The sequence below is a fragment of the Cyrtonyx montezumae genome, unplaced genomic scaffold, assembly GCF_038088225.1.
Source record: "Cyrtonyx montezumae isolate F1298 unplaced genomic scaffold, pur_monq_1.0 scaffold_4, whole genome shotgun sequence".
NCBI classification, from domain to species: domain Eukaryota; kingdom Metazoa; phylum Chordata; class Aves; order Galliformes; family Odontophoridae; genus Cyrtonyx; species Cyrtonyx montezumae.
Window position 1 is genome coordinate 3,545,308 of NW_027072045.1, and position 13,835 is coordinate 3,559,142.

Genomic DNA, 13,835 nt, shown 5'->3' on the forward strand with positions numbered 1-13,835 from the left:
AGGGCAGGGAGTAACAGGCATTGTTTTGCCTTCTTCAAAATGCCCCTGAAAAATTTGATGTTGGTGGAGAGAAGGAATGAATTCATAGGGAAGATCTTCATTAATGACAAATAAGTCGTGAGAACAACACATTTTCAGTAAGGGGAACTACCTAGTTATTACCCAGTAAGTAATATATGGACACAGTGAAGTGATGGCTCGTTTGGGATGAGGCTTTTCAAGGTGCTTAATTTTTCAGACAGGCATTGCAGCTCAGGCTCTGGGGTCTGATGGTGATGGCCCCTTCTGTCTGACAAGATAAATGAGCCTTTATAACTCTTCCTGTATCGTATGATCTGGCATTGGGAAATTAAGATAAAACTTTTGGGGCTTTGTGTTGTTATAAATCTAAATGACAAAATTCAGCATTTCTGGAAAAAAAAGACCAGCTACTTCTGGGCTCTCCTGTTGAGCAAAGGATGCAAACTCACCAAACAGTAGCTTGGGAAGCTATCCTGTTTCTCCAACAACTAGGGGCATTAGGCTTTAAAAATGAATTACTCATCTTCTGTAGCTAAAAAATCAACTTCCTGTGCTTGTTGTTCACAAATTCCTGTGCTGGAACTTCTTCAAGAAAAGAGTCTTGAAAAATAAATATCCTACCTATGTTCAGAAAAAGCTTCTGATAAGAAATAGTTTTGGTTATGGTCACAAAACTTTGTGATCAGCGTTGATCAAAACTCTTCTGGAGGATAGCTTATGGAGGTAACCTTTTCACACCAAGTTGGCTGCTTCTCACCAGCAAGTTGTAACAAAATGTTCTCAAATATTTATTTTTTCTATTGCAATTACAGCTATGGAAATTTAGAAATACAAATGAGAAAAATCATTGTGCATTCAGGTGGACAACAGCAAGAAGATCAAACCACTCTCACGATGTGAGCAGCGGTCTGGGCTTTATTCTGCCATTCCAATCTGTTGTGTGTGAGTGTTAGGTCTGCTTTGGAGTGCAGACACTTAAAGATGTTAAAAGCACTGTCTTTTCCAAATCCTACGTTTCTTCCTACACCTATTAGAGCTGTAAGCTCAGAGCTGGTACTTCTCCTTTTTGCACACCCCCCAAAAAGTAAATGGGAATTCCTATCTGTCACATGAATCCTTTTGCAAATGTAACTCCGTGTTTCTTTTGCCATGGAAGATGAGGGCTGATGGCCCAGCACTGAGCTGACTGTGTGATGCCATCCATGGCAGAGCAAAGTGGTAGCTTCACCTTGTTGTAGCCTGACTGCTGCACGAGCAGCCCAGGGGGGAGATGCCTTCAGCTCCACAGTGCATTTTGCATTGCAAAGCATTTTGTTGCAAGCTGGCAGCAAAGAGGAGGATAAGGACCCCAGCTTAAACCCTTGTTTTTGTCAAAAGAGTTAAAGGCCATTAAGATCAGTCTTTTAAAGCTGGCTGAGAGAGAGCCGTAATAGATTCAGCAAGATATGCTGTATATTAAAAGGTTCCTGATTTTTCCCAAATGATAACCTGCTGAAGGAAATGATGTCCTCTGCCACAGTACCTGCTTGTCTAATTGCAAACCATGCAACCTTATCCCCCCAGAGATTTGGAGATAAAAAAAACTCCACTGTCATCACCTCCACCCTCCCTGGCTCCACTCTCTCTGCGCAGCAGGTAAGACAAGAAAGAAGGACTGGCAGATTTAAATAGATAGGGTTCATTTGAGAAACTGGACAATTACAACCACCAGCATGGGCACGCGTGCAGCAGGAGTGTAACAAGTTAGTGACAGGAGGCTTTTCAACTGAATACCAGGAAAATAAATAACAGATGTTACTTTGAAGGAACATGGTTGTCCTGAGTACTTCAATTCAGGCGACTGATGAAAGTGCCCGTCTGGATAGAGTTTTAGGTTATTTGTGGGGGTTGGGGAAGGAGGAAACAAGGAGAAAAGCCAGTGTTTCTCTGGATAAAAATGCATAACTGGTTGCCCTTGCCAACGACAACCATTGCACATCACAGTTCTTGTAGCATATCTGCCTATGGTCTGGTTGTACGTTTGCACTGACAGAGTTGTCCTGATTTCTCCAAGTTCACTTCATGAACCAGTGTCTGAGGCCATCATGGTACAAAACATCCATAATCCCAGCACAGCTTGGGAAAGAATGCAAGACAATGTCAAAGAATCAAAATACCACAAAATATCCTGACTTGGAAGGGACCTACAAGGATAATTGAGTCCAACTGAGTTCAGGACAACCCAGAACCTTTTCCTAACACCCACCGAACCCTCCCTATTGCAGCTCCAAGTCATTCTCTCAGACCCTGTCACTGTCACCAGTGAGAAGAGATTCCTCTGCCCTTCTCCTTTTCCCAGAGCACTAAGCTGCTTGCTTGTACCATCCCTTTGTAGGTGCTGGGTACAGAAGCATGATGCTGGCTGAGTGGCCCCAGTTGATGTATTTTCTTGGGTTTGTCCCCATGTGTCTGAGGAGCCCCACCTGGGCCTGTGTCTCAGTGTGCCCATTGGAGCAGACAGGTGATGTCTCACTCTGTGGGATAGTGCTCTGTGAAGATGTACTGTGTACATCTGTGGGGAACTTCTTGCCTGTCCATGTTATAAATGGGACTATATCCATACAACTTCTTCCTGTACCTGGCACTGTTATTGAACACATCATTTTGTTTTGTTACTGCCTTGCAGAGCTAGGGTGGCTTTGTATAAAGATTTTCCCTCCAGTTTTCCAGTTCTGAAAGGCAGCAGTGGGGAATAGAGATGAATTGGGAAGGCACTCGGAGGCAGCAGCCTGAGCTGCCAGCTGGAAGCACCGTCACTGCAAAACAGGACAGCTTTGTGATCACAGAATCACAGAACGGCTTAGGTTGGAAGGACTTTAAAAGATCATCCAGCTCCAAGCCCCTGCCGTGGTCTGGCTGCCCCCCACCAGATGAGCTGCTCAGGGCCCATCCATGAACATGGGCACCAAAGCTGTGGGCAGCAGTGCCAGGGATGCACCATCTCTGAGTGAAGAACTGCAGGGTCGTTATCTGTTTGGCCCCACTCTATGAAGGGGGGGTAATAGGAGGTGATGATCTGGCTGTCTACTGCAGGAGTGCATTAATTGAACAAATTTTTATGGCTCTGGAAGTCTAAATGACTTTTCTGCCTCTAGGCTTTCTACACAGGATTGTATATTCAGGTGAATGAAATATATGAGTTCGGCTGTGGGAACATTTAGCAAAACTAAAATCTTTAGCTAAATTTGCCACCCCTGACCCCTACACACATTTATTTGGTCTCATTTTAGAAAATTATCCTTTTTGTCTGGGCCAGTTATTAGGTGAGAACAGAGGAGGAAGATGAAACTGGATGAGGGAAAATCACCAATCTCCTTTCTCCCTCTGCTTCCCTGGCCTGGCAAACACTTTCCTAGAGGAAGGGGCCTGGCAAGCAGGGGCTTGGCTGTGCTGGGGAATCACTTGGCTAAGAGATTGCAGGAAATGTACCCAGCATCATCTGTGCAGTTGGAGAGAGCTGGACCCTTCCTCCATTTGCAACCCATAGGCACTACTGCGTCAGATAAAAATATAACCAATCTGACATATTTTTCACCCATTCACTGGTGAAAGGGAAGAATAAATGCAGACAGCTTCTCCAGATTTTGCTGAAGAAGGCCAAAAGCCATAGCTTCCCTAAAGGAAGGCCACAACTTTACCCAGAGGGAGGGAGGGCAAACTGTGAACGTTTACAAACGTCTACCTCCCTCGTTATCCTACAGGCAAGCTGGCAGAGTCTATTTAGTATCATTTGAAAGTTCACTGAGATGAAAATAATGACAAAAAATACTGTGACAAGATAAAGTACAGTGCTATAAAAATTCTCTACAGTGCTATAAAAATTAGATTCTTAGCAGAAAAGAGAATGAAGAGGTAATTTAGTAAAAGTGATGGATGAACCTCTGAAGGTTTGGAATTTCAGTTCAGTGCAATCACTTCTTCGAATCTGAAAAGTCTGGGAAATTCAGGAGCGTGGTCACCAGCCATGATAACCGGTCTCCCATGGTTTTGACTCACCTGAAAGCCATCAACAAAAAGAATACAAGATTGGAGTCTCTAGCTAGATTGCCTAGCAGTATTAAATTAACCCTTATTCAACCTGAGTTAATATTTCCTGTGGTGTGAGGACATATTTCTATCAGGAAAAAAGGAGAAGCTTGCTGCAGCATCTGGTAGAGCTGGGGAAGAGTCACATTGGGAAGGTATCTCTCACTGTACAAGTATCTTATGTGGTCAAAACCCACCATTTTGGGTGGAGTGCAGGCTATTAGTATAAAAGAGTGAATACTTTGGTAGTGGTAGCCTGGCACTGACCAATTCAGTGTTCCTGATGAGTAGAACCAATAGCTTGCATTTCAAAAGAGCTGTTGATCGTCAGAAGTCTAATTGCTTTACAAAAAAATCTTTCTCACTATGTTTATGACTGGAGAAGAGTGAGTCTTAGTGAAATGAATGGACCTTGGTCACTGTGGGACCGGATGCTGCAAACTCAAATAAAATTCAACTCTTAAGCTGTATTTATTTTATATGGTTTCTAACAGGTGACCATATTCTTCCCAGGCACTTTGTATGAGCAGAAACATATGAAGTAGGATTACAGGGCTGCACAAGTGCAATGAAACCCATCTCCACAAGGCTACATTTTCAATGGTCTCATTTCCAAGTGTCAAGGTTGACTTGTACATACCTGGCCACTGAGAGCCTTTTCAGTTTGATTGTGAATGTAAGATGTAGGGTTTAACAGGGTGCAACAGATCATAAAGCCTATGTTAGGGATAACAGGGTGCAACATATCATAAAGCCTGTAGAGCACAACCCAAGCAACAATCCTTTCCACAGTGGACTTTTTATAGTTCATGGTGAATACCCAGGAGCACCCATGAAACAACTTTTTCTCTCTCTCCTTTCTCTTTTCTCCTTCTCCCTCCCTCTCTTTAAGCAACCATTGTTGTGTTCTGCCCAGACAGCTGTGCCTTCAAAATAGTACCTTTGTGTTTCTTACAGTAAGTAAACAGTGTTGGAAAACCACAGCTGAAATGAGTTGTATTTAAAACATGAGCCTTGATCACTGTTGTTAGCTGTTGTGGATTTTGTCTTGATTAAAGCAATATTAAATATATTTAACTAGGTGTGCTTAAAACATTTAATTAATGGAAATGGAAAGAATTAAGGTGAACAAGATTATATTTCTTGTCTGGTTTTACCACCTGAGGATGTCCTAGGCCATGTATGATCATATATACTATGTACGTACCACATAGTAAAGTGGATTTAAGGACATCTCTGGCTGTGTGGGAAGCTTTCCTTTGGTCAGACCCCACTACTTTCTACTTCCTATGGAAGAAAAGCTGCTGCTGGTTGGAGTCTGGTTGAGCAAAGGTGGATGCCTTACCCCGCAAGCTGTTCTCCTCCAAAGGGCACATGTATTCCTCGCACCCTCCCCTGGGAGACAGCTTCTCCTTTTGTCATTTTCCTCTCACACTTTTCTGATTGGATATGTTATTTATGGCCTGTGATATGCTGTATTTCTGAATTGATCTTGTGTTCAGCTATTGTAAAGCATTTTTGTGGACCAGCACCTCAGGGTGATATATATTTTTTTCTTTCCTGACGTTCTGACTTACCTGTTTCGCTCTGAGTTTCTCACTCTTTTCCACTTGTTTTCCTGTTCCTTCCATTTGTGGACTGGAATATTCAGCTGTCCCCCTCAGGAAATAAAGCTATGTTTGAAAATGATAAGAAATTAAGTGCATCTATTTTAATGAGACTATTGTATTATTGTATTAATGTGCTATGGTCAGTACTGAAAACTGAGAAAACCTTTTCATTTTGTGCTTTTCCTACCTTCTTTCAACACCGTATAGTTTTGTTTTAAAGAAATGCTAGGAAAACAACAAAAATGACACAGAGGAAGAGTGGATGTGGGGATGTTGGCTGTGTAAAGTCACACAGGTTAAGGAACCTGATGGGAAAATGAATCCTATAGGAGAAGGGGAGGAGATAAAAGTGGGTCTGGGGAGAATGGCATTCCTGTAGAAAGGGGTGGATGGGTTATTGGGAAATCATCCAGAGCTGCATCCACGTCTGAAGCAAGCAGTAAGGTGAGTGCACAGGTGCCACTGAGCTATTATAGAGTCTCTTCAGTATGTGCAGTCTTACTGACAATCCATGGAAGAGATTGGAGTGGAGAAAGGCTGGGTTTAAAAACGTATTCCAGGCATGTTGATAAGTAAACCAGAAAAGCATTCAGAGGATGGCTGTGAACTGGTAGGGAATCCTTTGGGTTTAGTGACCTTCCAAAGTCACTAATTCCCCTGTCAATAGAATCAATTCCTTCCACAAATGGAGCAGGTGATGGCATTTAAGGACACATGATCGAATCATCAGATAGCATAAGATATTAAAGAGATTTTTTGTGGACAGAACTGTGGCTGCCATTGTATTGTTACTCAAATTTGGAAAATATTTGTTAAATAAATCCGTAAGCAAATGCATAGGGACTTTAGCTGTTGTTGGAATTGGGAAATGGGGGCATATTTCAGGAAACTGACAGCCTGCTTCAGGAGACATGAACACAGAAATGACAGGAGGAGAGATTATTTCTACAGCGTTAGTACTAGCTGGATGAGCATTAGTTCTTCCTCACACCTGTGTTTCCCATTCAAAGGATCATTAAAGACATTCAAACCATACACTTTGCTCTGCCCAAGAGGTAAAAGTTCAGACATTTGCTGATAATACCTTTAATTAACAAGAAATTGCATTGGTAAGTGCCTCATTCAGCAGCTGGGATGAAGATGGGTGACCATAATGTCCCTGCCTTGTAGCAAGGGCTTTGGGGAGGTGGCAACAGATCCATGGCTCCACAGCAGGCAGGAGCTGAGGGGTGGAAAGGAATAAAGAAAGGTGCCAAGAGCATTGAGGATGGATCACGTATCTGAGTGAGAAGCACAATATACATATACACCACATCTTCTCCAGAGAGGGTCACACACCAGCATGGTTGTATTTCTCTCCACTTTGATCTACCTCGCTCAGAGCTAATTGAGGTGACGAATATATATGGAGAACAATGTATAAACACCTAATTGCAAGTTCACTTGTGCTGTTGGTGCCTCAAGTCCCTGTTGGCCCCTGTCCTGGACCAGCTTCAGGCACAGCCAGCAGGTCTGTATCACTCCAAGGAGCCAATCTCGGATCCTTGTGTCTGGGCTGCTGCCGAAATCCCTTTTATTTCGGAGAAATAACGTCACCTGATCCATGCAGATGATAGAACTGATGTTGTAAAGTCTCTCTGTTCTCGGCCAGTTGGAGATGAAGATTAGTAGTTAATCGGGACAGATAGTGTGGGTTGTATTACTCTGTGGCTGTATGTTACTGTTACTGAATGGGCAGTTCTGTGCAAGGTGGGGAGATACACATCGAGTGCAGCTGACAGCTCAACCTGGACTAGGTGCACACTAAGTGCGGGGAACAGAGCCTGGGTTTTTTGTCCAGGGGTTTTTATCATTTTACCAGGTCCTATTTACTTTCAAGCATCTGTTCAACCTTTCATGTGAGATGAAAACAATAGCTTCAGCTGCTTTCTGCCTGAGCACCAGAGGAGTTCAAGCTGATACTCACATCAAAGCACTCTGCATATTTATCATTCCTCGTTCTGTAATAAGCAGCAGCGTCTGACAGATGCACAAAAGAACCACAGTTTCCACTTGGACTTTACAATGACAGCAGTGGCTTCAAACCCGTATTAAAGCCTCACTTGGGAAACACTCAGCATTTTCCTTCCTGAATAATTCCAATCTCCTCACAAAATTCCATACTGTCAGGGCCACTCTGCAATGAGCAGCTCGGGAGGACAGACTGGGTGCTGCTGTGCAGAACTCACTGCTGGTTGTAGTGGGAACAGGAATGCACCTACTGTTCTTCTCAAGCACTTTGTCAAGTGACATGTAATGGGTTCGCTTTGGAATTTTTCACATATGAAACCCTAACCCTAGCCCTAATCATTGATTTCAGGCAACTGTGGTCTTATCCTAAGGAATAATTCACTTTTTCATTTAGCAGAAAGCAAACCTTGCGCTGCAGTAAAAGCTTATGTTTAAGAGAAACAAACAAACAAACAAACATAAGTATATTTAAAAATTATCTACATCCAGCTCTCAGGGTGCAGTTCCTCAACAGCTTGTTTCAGGAGTAACTTACACCTTTGGCAGCCCCTGAAGTAGAATAAGGGTATGGAGCAACTTGATATTATTTAATGCATAGAAAAAGCAGTTGAAAGAACATTATCTTGCCTGCAGAGAAAGCAGCTAATCATCTCCAGAAATATTCAGGTGACATTGTGGGTGCCTCATCCTTGCAGGTGCCCAAGGCCGTGAGTGGGGCCCTGGGCAACCAGAGCTGGTGGAGGGCAGCCAGCCCATGGCAGGGGGTTGGAGCATGATGATCTTTAAGGTCCCTTCAACCTAAACCATTCTATGACACCTCTGTCCTTGGAGGTGTTCAAGAAACATTTAGATGTTGTACTGAGAGACATGGGTTTGGTGAGCAGTATTGGTGGTAGGTGGATGGTTGGACTGGATGATCCTAGAGGTCTTTTCTAACCTCAGTGATCTTATGATTATTTTTTGCTACGTGAATTTCGAACCTTCACATACATTTTTAATTGAGTATACTGCTTTATGCTGCCTGAGAGAAACCACAAGCAATGGCGACAAGCTCAAAATGCATTCAGTAAAAAGAATATTCAAAGCTCACTGAGAAATTTCAATGTCATTATAGAGGATTTGCATATATATGGAGGCAATACTTGACTTACAGAAAGCAACAGAATAGAGACTCGTACCGATTTTAAAAGACAAAACAATTTTAATTAACATTAACAAGTTGAGTTTTTTTAGTATGCTGTAATCACTTTTAAGATTGTCAGATTTAGATGTAGATGTTTTATGAAGAAACTTAAAGTAAAAAATACTTTGCTCCATTTGAAACAGCTTTAAAAGTGAGCAGGGGCCTCTTCACCATCGTGCAGTTGCTGCTTGCTTTGCGTTCTAGTGCGGATGCATCTGCAGATCAGTAAAATGATACAAGAGAGTCTTTAAATTGATCTTTTTAAGACATCGTTTGCATTATGGGCTCACGTCTGGTGAGATTTATCTCAAACAATAGCGTATCAGTATTAGCATGCTCAATTATAGATCCTCCAGCAATACAATAGTATGAGTCCCTGAAGGCAAAAACGGTTCTTTTCTGGAAAGCCGTGTATTTTTATGCTTAAATAATCCATAAAGACTGTCCCTGCTGAGAAGTTCAAAAAGACTGTTCTTAATGCTTCATTGCAGGGCTTCAGGCTGTACTGTACAATGCGAGTTCTGGCAGCCCTGCAGCAGGGCCCTCTTTCACTGCTGGATGGCCTTTTTTGGTCTTTATGTCGACTGCTGGAGTGGGATTCTGATGTTATTTTCCATTCTTACTAAGTTAGGACTTAGACATATTAAAAGTCACCTTGAATTCAAAGGCTAAAATGCAATGGTGGCCAGAGCTGGGGCAAGCAGTGGATATTTCCATCCATACATCGTTGTGCAGGTATTGGTGAAATGGTTGAACTCATGTGTGATGCTCTGCCCTTGGCTGTGAATAATGGGGCGTTGATAAAATGAGACTTGGCAGTATAAAATCACAGAATCATTAAGGTTGGAAGAGACCTCTAAGGTCATCTAGTCCAACAGTTTGTGCATTTAAAAGTTGCCCCACAGAAATCTTACGACGCATGTACTTAAATTTAAGCACACGTGGAAGCTTTTGCCAGGTCTGGTCATAGTGACTTGGTCAAGGGTCACTGTGTGATACCAGGACCCTAACGTCAGGGTTACTCATCCTCTCACCTTCCCCTGGGTGCAGCTGGGTGCAGACATTCACTTACAACATTTGGTAGATTTTAAGAAAGTCCCTTTTCTTGACAGGCTTAAATGGAAACTTAAAAAGTTGTCACACCTTGATAGCTTTTGTTTTCTTCTGGAGGACTTCTTCCTACTTCACTTGAATTTGCAATTCCAAATTGCATCCCTGCATTCATTTATAAAGGAGGTATTTTTGGAACATCTTATCTTGACGTGTATCTCCAGTGCCTGAAGTCCTCAGGCCCAGTTCCTAATTAATTATTTCATAAAGCACAAAAATAAAGCTGGCAGGAGCTATGGGCAGTGACCCTTCTCGAAGTCCTTGCAGTGGTGTCCCAGTTGGGGGGGCACCAGTTGGTCTTCCTGAGTTGGAGCCATCACAGCCATTCCCAAACACCCACCAGAGCAATAACCACACGTGAAATAAAACACTCCTTTTCTAACATTAAAAGCCACTGAAACAAAGGGGCTTTTTTTTTATTATTTAACAATATATTCTGAGAGAATGAGAGATTAAGATTGAGGAGTCGTTTCCAATCAGAAAGCCACCATTTAATTACAACACACAGGAAATTACAGAGTGAATGGCTGGGACAGTGATAAGAGACTGACACCGGAGGATGACAGGTACTGAAATCCGACCACTTCATCACAAAGCTACTTATCACAAGAGCCTGTCTGGAAGGCTGACAATCTGATTGTACTGTCAACTCAATTCATAATTAATATATTTATCAAATTAATTACTGAAAAAATCTCACTGGTGCTCGCCATAAAACAGTGGCTAAATTCATTGCCTGTTGGCTTCGTTTACTGCTAATAACTGTGCTGTCAGTTTAATGAGGGCAGTGAGTGGGCCCTGTTTTAGCTGCATGACAGACAAATTGCCCTCTTATATAGAATGATACAGAGAATTTAAGAGAAGAAAAGAAATACGTCATTGTTTGGTGACAGCCACAATCGGAGCCTTGTCTTGGAAACTTAGCATCAGCTCTAACGTACATGAAAGGGAGGTTGGGAATTCCTTTGTCAGCTAAATAAATACTTTATGAAATCCTGACTGATCCCTTCATCTGCGTTGACCTCACGGCACCGCGTGGAGCTCTCGATAATTCTGTGTTGATTCCGAGGCCCCAACAGGAGATGTCTGCTCGCCATACCCAAGGCTGGGCTGGGACTGGCAGTGGGATGCAGGATGGGAGGAGGGCAAGGATGGAGCTGTTGGCAGGGCTTGATTACCACGCTCAATTAGCTGCCTGTAAGCTTATTGAGGTGCTGCATTGCTGTGTTGCACGGTGTTGTGTATGACAAGTGGTTAAAATCGGCTCCATTCTATTGCTAGGAAATACAGGGATGATGAGAGCAGCCTCTGAGAAAGTGAGGCTGTTTCCTCAGGCGTGCAGTATCTGGGCTAAGTAGCACTCACCAGTGAGCTGCAACATCACCAGTTCTAATGGGATTTAACACACGTCACTTTCAACTCATTGAGTTGAGAAGACTGTGGAAGCTGTGCTGCAATGGAACGCGTCCAAAAATGAATATTTAATTGCAAAAATCACAAGTTTTTCTTTTTTCCCTCTGATGACTAATAAGCCAGGCTGTCAGTTGTGAGGTATGAAAACCTGGCTTAATGTGAGCTGTTCCCCTCTGTGTGGTGAGGAAAGGAGACAGCACGCAGTTAGCACCAAAGTCAAAATGCTGTGCTGCAATCCTAACCTGGAAAATATTTTGCAGAACGGATGTCTTACTAAGTTTTTTAATAAGATTACATAAGTAGTGTTAAGTTGAAGGCCAAATAATTTACCCAGTGTTTAAATACGTTTTAGAAAGCCAGTTTTTCTTGTTTAATGGAGTTTGAACAAATATGGACAAGCAGCGACACACTGCAATTCCACTTCACAAAGGTTAAGTGATAAAATTAATGCTGTGAAAAATCTCCGTAGCAAGTGTTCACATTAAAACCCAACACGTGTTATAAAGACTATAAACACCTGTGATCACTAGGGGAAAGAAGTTTGAGAGGGAAATCCCTGCAGGTTACTCACGATATTCAGCCACATACTCAACTGTGATCTAATCTTTATCACTTGCTCCTGCCCAAAGTATCAGTATTCCTAAATCTAAAGAGAAAGGGCTGAGGGTTATTTCATAGATGGATTTCAGACTCTTTCTTGGCAATATTTAGCTAAAAGCAGTTGGTTCAGCCATAAGGCCAGGAAAATAGTTGTACACTAAGGCAGTGAGCACGCAGCAAGGATGCTGCTGCAGACACACAGCCAGCAACATCCCCAGGCTCAGGTCATCCCTGCACAAGTTTGGGACGAAGATTGCAGCACGAGATCCAGGCTCATTTTTCCTTTCATCTCAGCCATCCCCAGATTGCAGACTGAGATTGTGGCTGCGACTGGCTCCCTGCTCACCCACACCGTGCCTCAATGCCCTCTCTTGTCCACAGCCAGGCAATGCCTCTCGATCTGCTCAGCACAGAGCCTGGCACCAGCAGAGAGCAGCTGGGCAGCTGCTGGCACTGCCTGAGGATGGCTGAGCACAGGGAAACATCTGCATCCTGTGCAGGGACCTGTTATAAAACGAAGATTGCTCTTTGCCAGTGTTGGAGCTGATGCCGTACGTCTTGCCTGGGTTAATGTCTGCAGTGCATTGGGAAGTGCTGGCTAATCTGCAGGAATGGCTGTTTACATTTTAGCACCGTATTTATCCCAGTGCCCAGCTCCTGTCTGAATTAATAAAGATAAAAGCGCAATCGTATCAGTATCGGGCGACGCTTGAGAAATAAAAGGCACGGCTCAGTTTACACCATACATCCCTCAGGGATGAGAGTCTGTCTGCAGTGAATGAGCTCAGCTAGAAAGGCTGTCCACAAATAATAAAAATGATCAACTCCTTAGAGTTATCTTATCCAGTCATCTTCTGGGAAACATTGGGATCAGATATACCCTACCTGAGTTATTTTATTTGGCAAATAAGCACTTTAGGCAAGATTTTCAGGAGGCAAATAGGAAATGAGAGTTGGAAAACATTAATTAAATGTGAATACAACAGCTTAATGGGTTTTATCTTCAGATGAACTGGAGATGACTCTTTGCCATTCACTTCATCAAACTGCAAGCAGAGATAAATGAAATGTAGCAAGAAAAGGCGACCAGGGAAAAGGTGAAAGATGTGGCAGGTTGACAAGACCAAAGTAATTTGATTTGTATTCAGGATGGATCAGTTCACAAATTGTACACATTGCTGCCATATTCAAGTCTGCATATTCAAGTTAAGAATACTTGATTCTTGCTATAGCCACTTTTAAAAATAAAGCCATACTGTTTGAATTTGTTTTACAAATGGCCTTTTCTACAGGCTTTATATAGTCCTCTCTCTCCATATTGGAGGTTTCCTCATGTTCTGTTGACAAGGACAGCATGTCATGGTGGAATAGTTCATTCTGAAAAGTGCCAGATGTGTCCAGAAGGAAAAGAGATTTTCTTCTGAAAAAAAAAATTTCAAGGGGACAGAATGAAGGGTCTTGCATGTTGTGTGAGACCCAGTGACATTCTTAACATTTGGCTTTTTGCTCTCTACATTAGACATGGCCAAGAAGTACCATGGTTGGTATGGTTTGAGTTGCATTGGTTTAGTTTGGTTTGTTTTTTTTTTTTTTTTTATTTGGTTTGTTGCTGTATAATTAATGGAATGCAGTCTAAGAGTGTGCTTGCAGGTTACTTGAAATGTGCATGGATTTAAACCAGTTATTGTCCATACGTTTTCATAACTATCACGAAAGGGAGAATGTTTTCAGTAATGCCCACTTTTAAACTGCCAGTTGTGCCTTCCACCTTCATGCTGAGATAGAATTTGCAGACACAAAGCCACAGCCCATTCTCATGCAGC